Source organism: Canis lupus, chromosome 2 (genome assembly GCF_048164855.1).
Source record: "Canis lupus baileyi chromosome 2, mCanLup2.hap1, whole genome shotgun sequence".
NCBI classification, from domain to species: domain Eukaryota; kingdom Metazoa; phylum Chordata; class Mammalia; order Carnivora; family Canidae; genus Canis; species Canis lupus.
The window spans coordinates 42,583,418-42,598,985 of NC_132839.1; the positions used below are offsets into that span (position 1 = coordinate 42,583,418).

General features: G+C 35.2%; 1 protein-coding gene across 44 annotated transcripts in view; it reads right to left on the reverse strand.

Moving 5' to 3' along the window:
- The window catches only part of MEF2A (myocyte enhancer factor 2A), a 191,268-nt gene that overhangs the window by 136,949 nt on the left and 38,751 nt on the right, over positions 1 to 15,568 (reverse strand). For 5 of the 44 annotated variants that reach the window (XM_072796924.1, XM_072797048.1, XM_072796956.1 and 2 more), the window contains one exon: positions 14,154 to 14,255. The exons of 38 other annotated variants lie outside the window; for them this stretch is intronic. The gene's annotated coding sequence lies outside the window, so the exon portion shown is untranslated. Of the gene's footprint in view, positions 1 to 9,953; positions 10,009 to 14,153; positions 14,256 to 15,568 lie in introns of all 44 variants that reach the window. One more of the 44 variants, XM_072796983.1, reaches the window with a different exon arrangement.

A 15,568-nucleotide genomic window follows, 5' to 3' on the forward strand; every position in this document is an offset into this window, starting at 1 on the left:
TGGTACTTTCCTGAGCCATCCCTAAAATAAGCCATTTATCCAAGTGATTCTGGTTCCCTTCACTGGGGAATAGTATTTAGAAGCCAAGATCTGAGTGGTGGTTGGTGTGCTCATTGCTACTGCAGTGCCATTGTTTTAAGCCATTTCTAGGAAAATATAAACATATGTCCATATTGATACCTCCAATTCCCACAAGGTTCTTCTCTGCCTCTTCTATTCCCTATTTGTTCTTCCCATCCTCTAAGGTAAGAACCTCGGCTTGCAACAATATCGATACATTAATTCATTTGCTTAATCCAAAGTTTCTCTTATAGCACTACTGACAATTTAGAACAAATAATTCTTTGTTGTGGAGGAGGATGGGAATCCTATGTATCATTGCACATTTTGTAGCACAACTTGACTTCTACTCACTTGATGCCAGCAGCACACCCCTCTAGTCATGAGAATCAAAAATACTTCCAGAAACTGCAAATGTCCCCAAGGGGTCAAAAGCCCCCAGGGAGAGAAGCACAATATATACCAAATAGTTTCAGAATTGCCTCTCTTATCCTGTTACCAAAACAAAAACAAACAAACAAACAAACAAAAATCACTAAAGAAGAGCTCTGTATTTGTTTTTATACTTCTTTTTTTCCCCCCATAGAATAAGCAGATAAAGTCGAGTACTATGTTCAAAAGTTATTTGGATCAATTCTTTTTTCCCCTCTTCAGGATGGTGGTTGCTCCTCTCTATACCACTGGGTTCATTTCCACTTGCATTCAATTTTAGGACTTTTTCCCTGATACTCTTTAATTTTAATAAAATCTTTTGTTCTTATTTTTTCAATATATAGAACATGAACATGATTCTACAATTCCAAACCATACTAAAATCTAGAATCAGAGAATGTCCACTTTTCCCTACTTCTCTCCCCGTCCTCCCTCTTACAGATAACTAATTCCAACATTTACCGTTTTTCCTATTTCTTTTCTACAAAAATAATTTTTCTTACATACAAGTAATATACTATATTTATTCTTTTACAACTTTGTTTTCACATATATTGTTTTTCATTTAACGGTTCATAGAAATCATCTTTTTCCACTGAATTTTACTATAACATCTATTATTTGTTAAAATAACACTACAAAAGACTCAAAACCAAATGCTTGAATTTTTTTATTTTACAACTCAATATTTAAAAACTCAAGTGTTGAATTTTTTTAAAGATTTATTTATTTATTTTAAAGAGAGTGTGCATGCAGTAGGGAGGGAGAAACTCAAGCGGACTCCACGCCAAGAGGAGCCTGATGCAGGGCTTAATCATGACCCTGAGATCACAACCTGAACTAAAATAAAGAGTCAGAGGCTCAACCAATTGCACCACCCAGTCTCAAGTGTTGAATTTTTTTTAATATTTTATTTATTTATTTATAAGACACAGAGAGAGAGAGAGAGAGAGAGAGAGAGGCAGAGACACAAGCAGAGGGAGAAGCAGGCTCCACGCAGGAAGCCCGACGTGGGACTCGATCCCGGGTCCCCAGGATCACACCCTGGGCTGCAGGCAGCGCCAAACCGCTGCGCCACCGGGGCTGCCCTCAAGTGTTGAATTTTAAAAGGGAAAAGAAGCGTAGAGATTCTAGTCCAAATTATTTTTTTTTAGAAATCTATCTTCAAGAGAACCCTGTAAATAAACATCAGTACAACGTTACATTCAATGACAAACATAAATTGACCCTTGAACAACATAAGAGTTAGGGAAGCCCATCCCCTCCCTCCACCATGCAAACTTTTGTTTCTCTGAACTTTACTGATAGCCTACTACTGACCTGAAGCCTTACCAATAACACAAAGCTAACAGGTATTTTGTACGTTACATGTATTATATACTGTATTCTTACAATTACAATAAGTAAGCTACAGAAAATATATTTACAGAACTATACTGTATTTTTTTTTTAAATCCATGTATTAAGTGGACACACACATTTCAAACCTGTTATGTTCAAGGGTCAAACATACATCATTTACAAACAGTGAAGGAAGGAGCAGTGAAGCGTTTACTGGTTTGTTTGATTTCAAGTTTGTTAATATGTTTACTGGGATATAGGGAACATGGTATGAAAAAATTTTGAAAAACCCTAAGGAGTTAGAATGCCTGGACTAGGGCAAAAGGCATTTATTTGTAGGAAAATGAGAAAAGATGATACTGAAGAAGCAAGCAGGAGATATATGGACTTTATTTTAAATGGGATGAGAAGACATCAATAGTTTTATTCTGGTTTTGCTATTAATTGTGTGACCCTGGGAACGTTATTTGACTTCTCTATGCCAAACAAATTAAACCGAGGATAATAACATATGTATCACAAGTGTATTCATAAGAGTAAATGCAGTGATGTTCATAAAATCCTTATTAGAGTGCCAAGCACATATAAAGTGTTCTATAAATGCTACGCAGTATTTCAGGTCTAACATTCCACAACTCTAATTAATATTTATAAAACACTTCTAAAAATGAAATCTATAGTATCATCTGAAGAGTACAATCTCTGCTGAACAAAGATTGACTGTATCTTTGTGAATACTATATAGACAACATAAATCACCACTGAAATGATAGGAAAGTTGAAGGACATCCAAAGAGTTATTAAAGATATCATTATTAAGGAAAAAAATGTAATACTTCACCATCCTGACTTCAACAGACAAATAAGATACCATTTTCTTCTGCACAAAATTTCTTTCACACTTTTAGGGAAACAATATGCTGCAAAGAGTTTTAAAAAATCCTACGTCAGGGGATCCCTGGGTGGCTCAGTGGTTTGGTGCCTGCCTTCAGCCCAGGGCATGATCCTGGAGTCCCGGGATCGAGTCCCACATGATCCTGGAGTCCCGGGATCGAGTCCCTGCATGGAGCCTGCTTCTCCCTCTGCCTGTGTCTCTGCCTCTCTCTCTCTCTCTCTGTCTCTCATGAATAAATAAATAAAATCTTTAAAAAAAAATCCTACGTCAATTTTTCCAAATCCTCTCAAATCAAGTGTGATAGCTCTATAATGAACCTCTCTGCTGTCTTTCTCACAGTAATCATGGTAAATGTTTTACAACTCAAGGGATGGATATGTCCTCTCCACATAGAAAGAATGCAATAACAATTTCATAGTTGCCCAGAGGCATCATTTCTTTGCCATTTCAAAAGCCTATGTTGGTTAGTTAAAAACAAAATTAATTATAAATATATACTGAAGCTACAAAGTACAATAAAAAAAATCAAAAGAAAAAAAAATCAAAAGAAATTTGTCAATAATTAGAGCCAAGAAAATAAGCATTATCATTTTCCAGTGACATCTAACCAGAAATATGGAGGAAAATTTCCCATCATTGATTGCATTAACAAAAAATCACCTATAAGGGTGGTGACATGACATTCATCTGCATTAAACACTTTTTTCCTAAACCTTCATTTTACTTTAAAATGCTTCATGTCCAATAGTTAAAAATAGACATGGATACCAATCTCTGTTACACGTAAGTAAACTGCAGCCAGAGACAACAGGAAGCCTACCCAAAATCCCAAAGTTGGTCAGGAATAGAAGTGGGACTGATAAAGGCATCACAATATAATATTTTAGGCAACATTTATACAAGCAAGGATCTCATTTTCAATAATATTCTCAGAGACAAGGACAATTCCCAAAAGGTAAAAACTTTGCATATTTTCAAGACAATCAGATTTCCAGACAGAGAGACACACAAGATCATAAGGAAAATAATTACTCAAATTCAGTGAAATTTGCTCTGTTTATCTGATAAGGTATACTGACTACCATTAGAGAGAAATGTATTTTCAGAACAGCCAAAGGTAAGGAATAAAACTTCAAGTGTTAACGATATTTATTTAGTTAATATGTGAAAAACAATAAACGTATCAAAGCACAAATAGGAAATACATACATCCCCATAAGAATATTCTAGCTCCATATAGCATTCCAGGTTATGATCAGGTTATGTCCCATAAGAATATTCTAGCTCCATATAGCGTTCCAGGTTATGATCAGGTTATGTTTTCTATAGACACAGAATGTAAAACAATCAGGGAACAAAAAGCTTTACCCTGCATTGCTTTATTAACAAGTCTGTGGCCATTATAAACAGAAGGAAGATGACTCTGAGTCTAGCCTTTCATTCTTAAATGGAATCAAGACAACAATTTATTCTTTACAGAGTAGAAAGATTATTTTACATAATTAACAAATGCACCCCAAGAAATTCTGGTATATTTCCATTGTACTTCTATCATCAGTGAGTCTTTTCAATTTCAACTAATTTCACTGCATACCCCCAGAGAATTAAGATAAAATTTAAATCCAAATCCTACCTAAAACAGTATTATGGACTTAAGAAAATGTACACTTAACATTAATTGCCAATGAGAGCAATTTATCAATAGTGTTTTTGAAAATCTCAATTTTATAAAAGAAAGGATTTTAAAGTCTAGCTACAAAAAAAAAAAAAAAATCACTTTATACAACTTCAGCTAAGAATCTTAAAATGCCTCAAGTTAACATTGCTCCTGGGGCACCTGGGTGGCTCAGTCAGTTAAGTGTTTGACTCTTGATTTTGGCTCACGTCATGATCTCAAGACCTGCATCAGCTCCACACTGATCATGGAGTCTGCTTAAAATTCTCTCTCCCTCTGCTGCACAACACCCCAACATACAGTCACGTGCAAACATGTACACACTCTTAAAAAAAAAAATATAACATTGCTCCTACACTAACAAAAAGACTCCTATAACCTACAGAAGTAAAACTTTTCTTAAGTGTGTCAAAACCGTAAGGTTGCAGGGCAACCACGTGAATGGAATTCCAAAGGATGACAAAACTCTCCCAGCATACAGTACACATGAATTAATTCACCTGTGGCAGAACAGGAGACAAATAGGCTGCTACCACAAAAGCTGGTAAGAAACTAGTTCTTTTTTTTTTTTTTTTTAAGACTTTATTTATTTATTCATGACAGACAGAGAGAGAGAGAGGCAGAGACACAGAAAGGAGGAGAAGCAGGCTCACGCAGGGAACCCAACGCAGGACTTGATGCTGGGTCTCCAGGACCACACTCCAGGCCAAAGGCAGCGCTAAACCACTGGGCCACTGGGGCTGCCCAAAACTAGTTCATATTTAAAAGCATTCATAAAGGCTGAGTGGCTAGACAGTTTAGAATCTCTGGAAAACCCAAAGGGAATGTGTTCTTTTCCATGGACCTGTTTTACATGCTCACAAGAAAGACTGGAGAGAGAGTGCAAAAAGATACAAGAGAGGCCCTCTTGGTGACACACAAACAAAATTTTCTCCACTTTTTAAACATCAAGAGTTGTTTACTAGATACAGGACTGTAGGCTACAATCAGGTAAAATTATCTTACCTCTAGTTTTCAAATCTATAAAATGGTAATAATACATTTTACATAGGGTTTTATGAGAATTTGTCAAAATAAAGTAACTGTTCAGCAGTTGGCACATATCAAGTGCTTTAAAAACTATTATTACTCAACTGAATCCAACTCCAAGTACTCATTCGATCATAAAATTAATAGCAACACATGCTTAGCTGCCAGCTATGGAATATCTAAAAAGCAAAGGAGCCAAAAATGAGGAGTTGAGAAGCACACAAAAGATCAATATCAAATTCTGCTAATTTTATAAAATATTTAGAGAAATTCATCAGATATTATAAACCTGTAAGAAACTTACATTTAGAATAAAAGGAAGTGCTATTTAGGAGGAACCTGTAGTTGTCTTTTATGAAAGGAAAAATCACTTCTTAATTTTCCCTGAAAGTTCATTATTAAAATACATTGGATTTTCATCACTAGTTATTTACTCTTTTTAACCCCTTTTCATATTATACCACAGACATGGACTGGATTTAATGACAAGATTCTTTATCATCTGAGGGGCTTCTGATTACAGACAGAAGTACTTGTCAGTCTCTCTGCTTTACTTAATGATCATTTCCCTTGATATATATGTTTAACTTAAAATTAAACATCATTAGGGGCACCTGGGTGGCTCAGTGGTTGAGCATCTGCCTTTGGCTCAGGTCCTGATCTCAGGGTCCTGAGACTCAGTCCCGCATCGATTCCCTATAGGGAGCCTGCTTCTCCCTCTGCCTGTATCTCTGCCTCTCTTGGTGTCTCTCATGAACAAACACAAATCTTTTAAAAAAAAAAAAAAAGAAGAAGAAGAAAAAAAGGCAGCCCCGGTGGCTTAGCAGTTTGGCGCCGCCTTCAGCCCAGGGCATGATCCTGGGGACCCAGGATTGAGTCCCACATCATGCTCCCTGCCTGGAGCCTGCTTCTCCCTCTGCCTGTGTCTCTGCCTCTCTCTCCTTCTGTGTCTCTCATGAATAAATAATTAAAATCTTTAAAAAAAAATTAAACATCATTAGATACTTAGGAGACAATTCAAATTCCTTTAGTTTCAACAACGAAAATAAAAGATGAAGCAAAAAATAAGCTAGAACAATCCAGAGCAAAGAAGTCTAGGACTAATTATTGCTTTTTTCAACCCACAGGTATAAACACAATCTAGGTCAATCATATATTGCTAATGGACTATGCTACTGGGAAGGACAACTAAATAAATTTAGAATAAAACAGTAAAACACAAAAGTGACAGAGAAAAGACAGAAGAGGGACCCAAGTTAACCAACCATGGAACCAACCTAACTTTGAATTTCTTATTAGACAAGGTGGTAAAATTCTTACTGTTTGGGTAGCTTTTCTGGTACTTGCAAAGAAAGCGTCGTACCCAATACATACATGCAAACAGTTTAAGAGTTAGTTACAATCTGTTCCCAAAGAATAAATTAGAGATCATTTTTAAATGTTTCAGGTAGGTCATTTTCATAACAGATCATAAATATTCTTTCCTTGATTTATCACTTCATTTTATGACTTTTGTTCTAGACATTAAAAAAGACAAATGTTTGTAAGATGACCAAAACCTTTGGAATCCAAGTCAAAATAACAGATGATACAGAGAAGGCTAGAAATAGAAAACATAGAATACAAAATGCTTTATAAATAAATATAGACAAAGTACATATATAATCTTAAAAATCAGAGTTTCCTATATAATTCTAAAGAAAGCTATTTCTGATACCCTAAAGGCACCCCAGATATTTCTTTACAAGAAATAATGATGTGTGAACTGAGCCCTTAATTAAAAACTGCTAAACAACAGCAGTGTTGGGAAGACAGAAGCCAGCATTCAAAAATGAGCAATCAATTCTTGTAATATACACAGATCATAATTCATATGCAAAATAAAAGGCAAATTAACAAATGACTGTGACAAAGACGAAGTAGGAAAAAGTGGAACAGTAAGCTTGGTGATTTAGTTACTCACTGCTTCCTAAAATTCAAAAGTGCCTTGTAAGACTGCTTCAAAATACTCTCACATCCAACCAAACTAATCAAACTTCAATTATCTGTTTCAGAAAGGTTCTCCTGGCATAATGAGATTTCTTTTCGTCATTGTAATAAGAATCCTATGGCCACAGTTCTCACTAGTGTATCCACTGACCAAAAGAAACTTGATTACTTTAAAAGCATTCAGTACCTAAGACATTCCGTATCAACTAATAGCACAGAAGTAAAAGTAGCTGATAGATTTTTGGTTGGTTTTTTTTGTTTGTTTGTTTTTGTTTTTAAAGAATGTGCCTCTCCGACTAAGGCTTTCTGCAAAGGGCTTAATGAAAAAAAGAAAAAAGAGTACTTACTCGCAAAGTCAGATCATGAAAAAGGAGCTAGACTTACTAAGCTTGTCTTTTGCTGATTTTTAGTAGGTAGTAACAAGTACTGGCAAGGTAAAAGTCTTGAAATCTCCACTGACTACATGGCCTACAAAATCAAAGCTGTTAAAAGATTTGGTTTGAACTCACATCTCCAGTCATAGCATGGTACTCTACTTCCAAAAACAGCTACTGCCACCTCTAGCCTAGGCTTTGCAATAACCTAACTGGTCTCAGCAGGCATTCTTATTCCTCTCCAATCCAAGTTCCCCATTCTCACTACAGTGATTTTAAAATGCAAATGTCACTACTGTTCTTAAAGTCCAAAAACCCTTACATGGCCTAGAGAAGAACCCTGTCTAATCTTGCCCCCCACCCCCGTTCTCATTCCTTGCCTTCTACTACCTTTAAGTTTCTGGGCATAGGCTTTTCTGTAGTTACAAAGCTGCTATATGCTTTCTGCTGCAGGGCCTTCGCATATACTACCTACCAGCTTGCTCTCTCTTGCTAGGTCTCATCCCAAGCACTTCCCCTTACTGTGAGTTCCACAGATCCATTATGTCTCAGTATTAGCATTATTTCATCCAAAATGTTCCCTAACATCCAAACTATATCAAGACCTTTTAATACACTTTCAGAGCACATTATACTTGTTTTATGACATTTTCCACAACTGTAATTAATTACTTGTACAATTATTCATTTTTCTCCAACCAAACTGTAAGCTCAATGAGGGAGAAGATCAAGTATGTTGTATTTGCCCCCATAACTCCAGCAGCTACCAAAGTGCCTAGTCCAAAACAGATGTTCAATAAACAGCCATACAGTTAATAAATTAATGCAATAAATCGACATATAGAAAGATTTCAGACCCCAGGCTATGAAAACTCTTTAAGAGACAATCTTTTGAAAGTAGTCAGTTGTTCTTCATTGAACTGCAAAAGGAAAGGTAACATACCCACTTACCCAATGTACCTACAGCTATGTTAGACATTAACGTATGCTATATTCATTTAAAAGCCATGATAATCCTATGGGGAAGCTAGGATTTGCTTCATTTGGGAGCCAAACTGGCATGTACTCTTCCAAAGTCACAGAAGGAGACACAGTCAAAATTTTGGCTCTAATGTCATGTATAGTATAATAATACCGCATCCCTACTGTAACTATGCAGGTAGTGGCTAAAGAAAGGTTATCAAAACTATGGGACATAGTAGATGGATATGATCCATCATTAAGCTGAATTACAAAATCTTTGAGGAGCCATACAGCTTCAACATCGTGAGTCTATGCTACTTTTCAGTGAATTTCGGCCAAACTTTGCATGGTTGCACAAGAGAAACTAGAGGTGTGGAAAAAAAACGACATTGCATCGTATCCTCTCCCAGTTCAAACAACAGAGAGCAATCTACCTGCCGTTACAATGGGCCACAAGCAGTTCTCAGCTAACTTAAAGTGTTCTGACCCCCTAAAAGATTTCCATCTCTCAAGCCCTCATATTTCATATAGTGATGATGATACCCTTCCCAGTCTACCAGAAATAGATTTTCAATATTTGCAAAGGAACTGCAGCTTTTATCTACTTCCCACTACTCCTCCTGCCTCAAGGTAACCTAAATAAATAAATAAGATTCCTCCCACCTCAGTGCTTGGGAGAATTAAAAGAATCACAATTTCTGGATGACCAACATACAGGGCTGGTAGAGAGGAATGGTAGGTGGGTATAGTTAGAATGAGATTCCCTCAGTTGCTACTGCTACTTACTATTTATGCACAAAACAATAATAACTGTATATTTTAATAGATCAATAAAACTCATTGACTTAAGGTAATAGTTCTCAATTTAAATGAATACTAGATTCAACTAGAGAGCTGAAACATATTTTGCATGCATGAACTTACCCTAACTCCACAATATAACTATCAAATCATAATTAAGACTAATGCCCAACCAAGAGTAACTTTTAAAAGCTCCACAGATTATGATACACATATCTAGTCAGAGAAACTGCTTTATTATATAACAACACAAAACTCCTAATTCATTCAAACACTAATTGGCTATGTGTGAGAATGAAGTGACAAAATCACATAAATGAAAAAAGTACTAACTGTATATAGCTACACGTTGCACTTAACATATATGTTTATGCTCATTTTCATTAAGAAATACCTTCTCTCCCATTTCTTTGAATTACATGACTTTCTTAATCTTCTTTTTCCCACATCTGATAAAAAAAGGATATTAGAAGAGTTTTATATTCTTCATATTTCTTCAATGAGGAGGAAAAAAGAGTATAAAAAAGCAGGGAGAACATACATACCGGTTTAACTGGGACAGCCAGTTTTATGTGTATTGTGCTGGAGTAATTAAGTGACATCCCTCACTCTCAAAAACATCCTTGTTTGATAATAAATTAGATCAGAAGTAGGCCACTTTTTTTTTCATTTCTATGTGATTTTTTTTAAATTTAGGTATAATTCACATATGTCATAAATCTCATCTTTTTAAAGTATACCATACAGGGTTTGTTTGTCTTACTATATTCACAAAGTTGTACAAACACCCCCACTATATAATTCTAGAATATTTTTGTCATCCCCTAAAGAAACTCAATGCCCATTAGCAAATCATTCCCCATTCCTCCCTCTCCGCAACGCCTGGCAATAGCTTTACGTCTCTATGGATTTGCCTATTTGAGATATTTCAAACAAGTGGAATCATACAATATGCAGCATTTTGTAACTTCTTTCACTCAGCATAATGTTTTCAAAGTTCATCTGTGTTAAGTATTATCAGTACCTCGCTGCTTTTTTGGCTGAACAATACTGTATTTTATGGATATACCATGTTTCATTTATCCATTCAACAAGCTGAGGGAAATCTGGTTGTTTCCACTCTATTCTGAATAATGTTATGAAAGTATGTGTTTGTGTGTGTGTGTGTGTGTGTGTGTGTGTGTGTGTGTGTGGACATGTCATCACTTTTCTTGGATATACAGCTAGGAGCAGAACTAATGGACCATATGGTAACTCTGTAATTGAATCTGTTTGCAATCTTAATAATATTAAGTCTTCTAATCCATAAATACAGTAATCTCCTGTCTTTGCATTTATTTAGGTCTTCTTTAACTACTTTCAAGGGTGATTTATAGTTTTTAGTATATAGGTATTGTACTTTTGTTAAATTTACTCCCAAATATTTTATTCTTTTGACATTGTTAAAATAGAACTGTTTAATTTCATTTACAGATTTCACTGATAACCTTCTACATTATTCTTAACTTCAAGAACTTTCAATTGTATAAGAAAAAGCAATTAGAAAAGTTAACGGCATTTAAGTATAAGTACCATGGGACGCTTGGGTGGCTAAGCAGTTAAGCGTCTGCCTTCAGCTCAGGGCATGATCCTAGAGTCCCAGGCGTGAGTCCCACATCAGGCTCCCTGCATGGAGCCTGCTTCTCCCTCTGCCTGTCTCTGCCTCCCTCTCTCTCTGTGTCTCTCATGAATAAATGAGTAAAATCTTAAAAAAAAAAAAAAAAGTATAAGTGTGATCTACTAAATAATTGTGATCTACTAAAACAGGAAGAAAAAATGACCTAAACAAGCAAAAAACTCCACTAGCTACCCACTTTGCTAAAAGAGCTTTTTGAAAAATCAGAATCAAGCAATATCAAATAATTTTAATCCTAATGTCAGTACTGGCCAATGCAACTACATAACACACACACAATGCCCTATATATACTTTCCCTTATAAAATATACAAACAAAAAAAACACTTATACTGTACAGTAAGTTTGTCAGACAAACTTGGGGGAAACTATCTCACTGTTCATTTTTAATGCAATCAGAGACTTTTGACCTTACATAATTATCTTTCAGTTACTTTTAATATAAGAACAATCTTCTTTGTTCCCTCTAAAATAGGATGCTTTCATTATTGCTTACAAACAATTAAATCCAGGCACAAATTCAAATTCTAAATTAATTTAAGACTATCATTAAACTACTGTTTTATGGAAAAGGACTAAAGCATTCCATTTCAGCCAGAATTGTACATGTTGTATCTAATTACACATTTTAAAAATACAATGATATGTTGTATGAACACAGTAACGGCCACTAGTCACTATTTAAAGAAATGATCCAACAAGGAAAACAAACTTTAGTTCAAATATAGAAATTATACATTCATGGTCATTGCTTGAAAACCCAGCTGTATTGTTCTATGTAACTTTCATAAAGGCAGAATGTACCCTACAAACATTCCCACCTAATTTTATTAAGTTGGTATAAATTTTAGGTAAAATTCAAAAATACTAACATCTCACTGAAGAAATAAGATCAACAAAAGTATAGACCACACTGAGAAAATAATCCCTGACCAACAAGAAAAGGGACTGCTTGAAGAGTCTGTGGGTATAATGACATATTCTGACCTGCAAATTCTAATGCTATAAACCTATCAAAAGAAAGAAATCATTATGTCTCAAGGCCACTATGAATAATGTGGAGGTTGTACCCTGCACATGAGTGCACGACCAAGAGAGAGCAAATGGGGACTGAAATCTGATTTGTTCTCCACTTTCTAAGCACTGAACGCTCGCAGAGGGCAGCATCTACCAAAAATTGGGAGAACCTTTTTCTAGCTTTGTAAAAACTAGCTATGGCCTAGCTGTGACACCTCCAAACAAGTAACTACTTGTTAGAAAGTTAAGGCAACTGAAATACAAGATATTGGTGCCCCTGCCTGAAATCATAACACAATATCACTTCTTACTATGTATTTATTTAGAATGTTATAGGGAAAATCATGAATAGGCTGGGGAGAGGAGAGAAGTCATGTAAAAATCTAAAGAGTGGTTTAAATACGGCATCTATCTAGTTTGGATTTCTTTGATTAATAACAGGTTATATATTTTTGTATGCTCTGACCCTATGTTTTTGGATGAGAGACTTTTTTAAAAAAGTTTTTATTTATTCATTCATGAGACACTCAGAGAACAGTGGAGGGAGAAGCAGGTTCCCCCCAGGGAGCCCGACGTGGAACTTGAGCCCTGGACCTGGGTATCATGCCCTGAGCCAAAGGCAGACAGACGCTCAACCGATGAGCCACCCAGGCGTCCCATGAGAGACATTTTAAAACAAAATGCTAAAAAAAAAATTTAGGAGAAGCTTAGGAATAAAATGTTAAGAGTCTATTCCTATTGGGCTCTATTCCTGTTAGAGAATATAGCCCTTGTTTTACACAACATGTAATGAAGTGCTAAAAATTATGTACTGGTTACAAATACTGGTCAGTTAAGCATCTGAAATTCACTACAGAAATTAAGTTTGAGGGAAATTGGAAATAATTTTTTTTAATGTTAATATCACTGTCTTCATTTCATTGTGCAGGGAATTAAAGGGTTTCTAAATTGTAAAACTTGCTTCCTTAAAGCAAGAAATATTATTCTAAAATGATATAAATTATTAATCATGATAAATAATCCAAATACTGACTAAAAAGACATGGTAACTTCAAAAATTTTTTTCAGAATGACCAGCCTATAAAATGTGTTTTATTTCTTTATTTATACACCCAATGCATTGTCATGTGATTTTCAGTGACTCACTTCCTCACTACTTCAATCAGTTCTAAAAGTAGAGCAAGAATATAGTTTAAACTCTTACAGTAGGGCAGCCCCGGTGGCGCAGCAGTTTAGCGCCACCTGAAGCCCGGGGTGTGATCCTGGAGACCTGTGATCGAGTCCCACGTCAGGCTCCCTGCATGGAGCCTGCTTCTCCCTCTCCCTCTGTCGTGTGTCTCTCATGAATAAATAAATAAAATTCTTTAAAAAAAAATAAAAATAAAAAAAATAAACTCTTACAGTAAATTATAAGAATAAAACCAGAAGGCATCCTCAGCTCCTTACAGATGGGCACAATATTATTAAAATCACTGTTAGAAAGACTAAATTACCCTTATTAAGATTAAAAGCCCGAAGCACCTGAGTGGCTCAGCAATTTAGTGCCAACCTTCAGCCCTGGGCGTGATCCTGGAGTCCCGGGATGGAGTCCCAAATCAGACTCCCTGGATGGAGCCTGCATCTCCTGCCTGTATCTCTGCCTCTCTCTCTCTCTCTCTCTCTCTCTCTCTCTCTCTCCCCCCCCCCATAAATAAATAAATAAAAATCTTAAAAAAATAAAAATTAAAAAAAAAAAAAGATTAAAAGCCCATCCACATAACCATTCATTCCCAGATTAATTACATCTACATAAGAGCAATGTCCTGTCTTCACAGGGGACATGCCAGAGAAATAAAGGACGCAGTTAAGGCAAAGCATAGAAATGAAAATGAAGTTCTAGTCTTTCAACCACCACCAACTTACTTTCCATGTTAACACTCTCTTCATTTGTAAAATGCAGCTATTCCAAATACTTTTGAAGCCGTCATGATGATTTGTGGAAAAACTGCTTTGCCAATAACTATCCTGTATAAAGATGAATTATCATTACTAGAAACCATATTAACTCTCCACATTATGATTTAAATAATAGATATATTAAAAACTTTTAATCTTTTATTACCTGAATCAAACCTATATATAAATTCTGTTATATCTTTATTTATAAAGATGAATTAGGATTTGGGGCATACCATTATACTCAGAAAATTTCTTAATGAATGTGGCAAGTAGTTCAGAAATGTGGACAGGCATGTAATGGAATTAGGAATTGGCATTTTTGGTTTTAACAGATAATTGTTCATAAACATAAAACACAGGCATTTTACCCATTATATTTTTGTGTTTTACTTTACATAAATGGAATCACAAATTTTGAATTCTCTGCTCCTGGCTTCTTTTGAGAAACATATTTGCAAAACTCGCCTGTATGGCATGTAGCTATACTTTATTCACTTTTATTGTCGAAAAGTATTGGGTTATATGAATATATCACAATTTTATTTATTCAGTCAACTGCTGATGAACAACATAATTGAGTTTGAAGCTATTACAAAACCACTGCTACCAATGTTACTTATTAACACATCTTTTAGTGCACAAGTTCACACATTACTCTCAGGGATATACCCATGGAAAGAAATTACTAGGTAATTTCTTACCTAGTAATATATTAATATAGTAATATTAAAGTGTTTCCTAAAATGGTTTTAATAACATACATTCCCACCAGCAATGTTTAATGAGTTCCCATAACTTAACATCCTCTCCAAAACTTGTACTGTCCATCTTTTTAATTTCAGCCACTTCAGTGGTTTATGATGAAGCCTCTTTAGTTTTCACTTACATTTTTCACATTACTAATGAGATTAAACATACTTTTCACATATTATGAAGTGTCTTTTCATGTCTCTTGCCATTTTTCCATTGTCTCTGTCATCCTGATTTGTAAAAGTGCTTTGAATATTCTGATACATGCTTTTTGTCTGTTATATATTTTGCAAATATGTTCTTCCACTCTGGCTTGCCTCACTGTTCTCCTATTGGTAACCTTACAAGAATAAGATTTCTTAATTTTAAGTTAATAAAATGTATCAATTGTTTTATTTATATTAGTTGTTTTTACTACTTTTAAAATCTTTGACCGTTGGAGGATCATGAACATGTTCTCCTTATATTAGCCTCTAAAGTTTTATAGTTTAGCCTTTCATACTGAGATGTACAAATCAATCTCAATTTGATTTTTGCATGTGGTATGGAGGATGTCATTTTTTTCTGTATGGACAACCAACTGTTCTAGTATCATCTGTTAAATAATTCTTTCCTTACTATTCTATAGT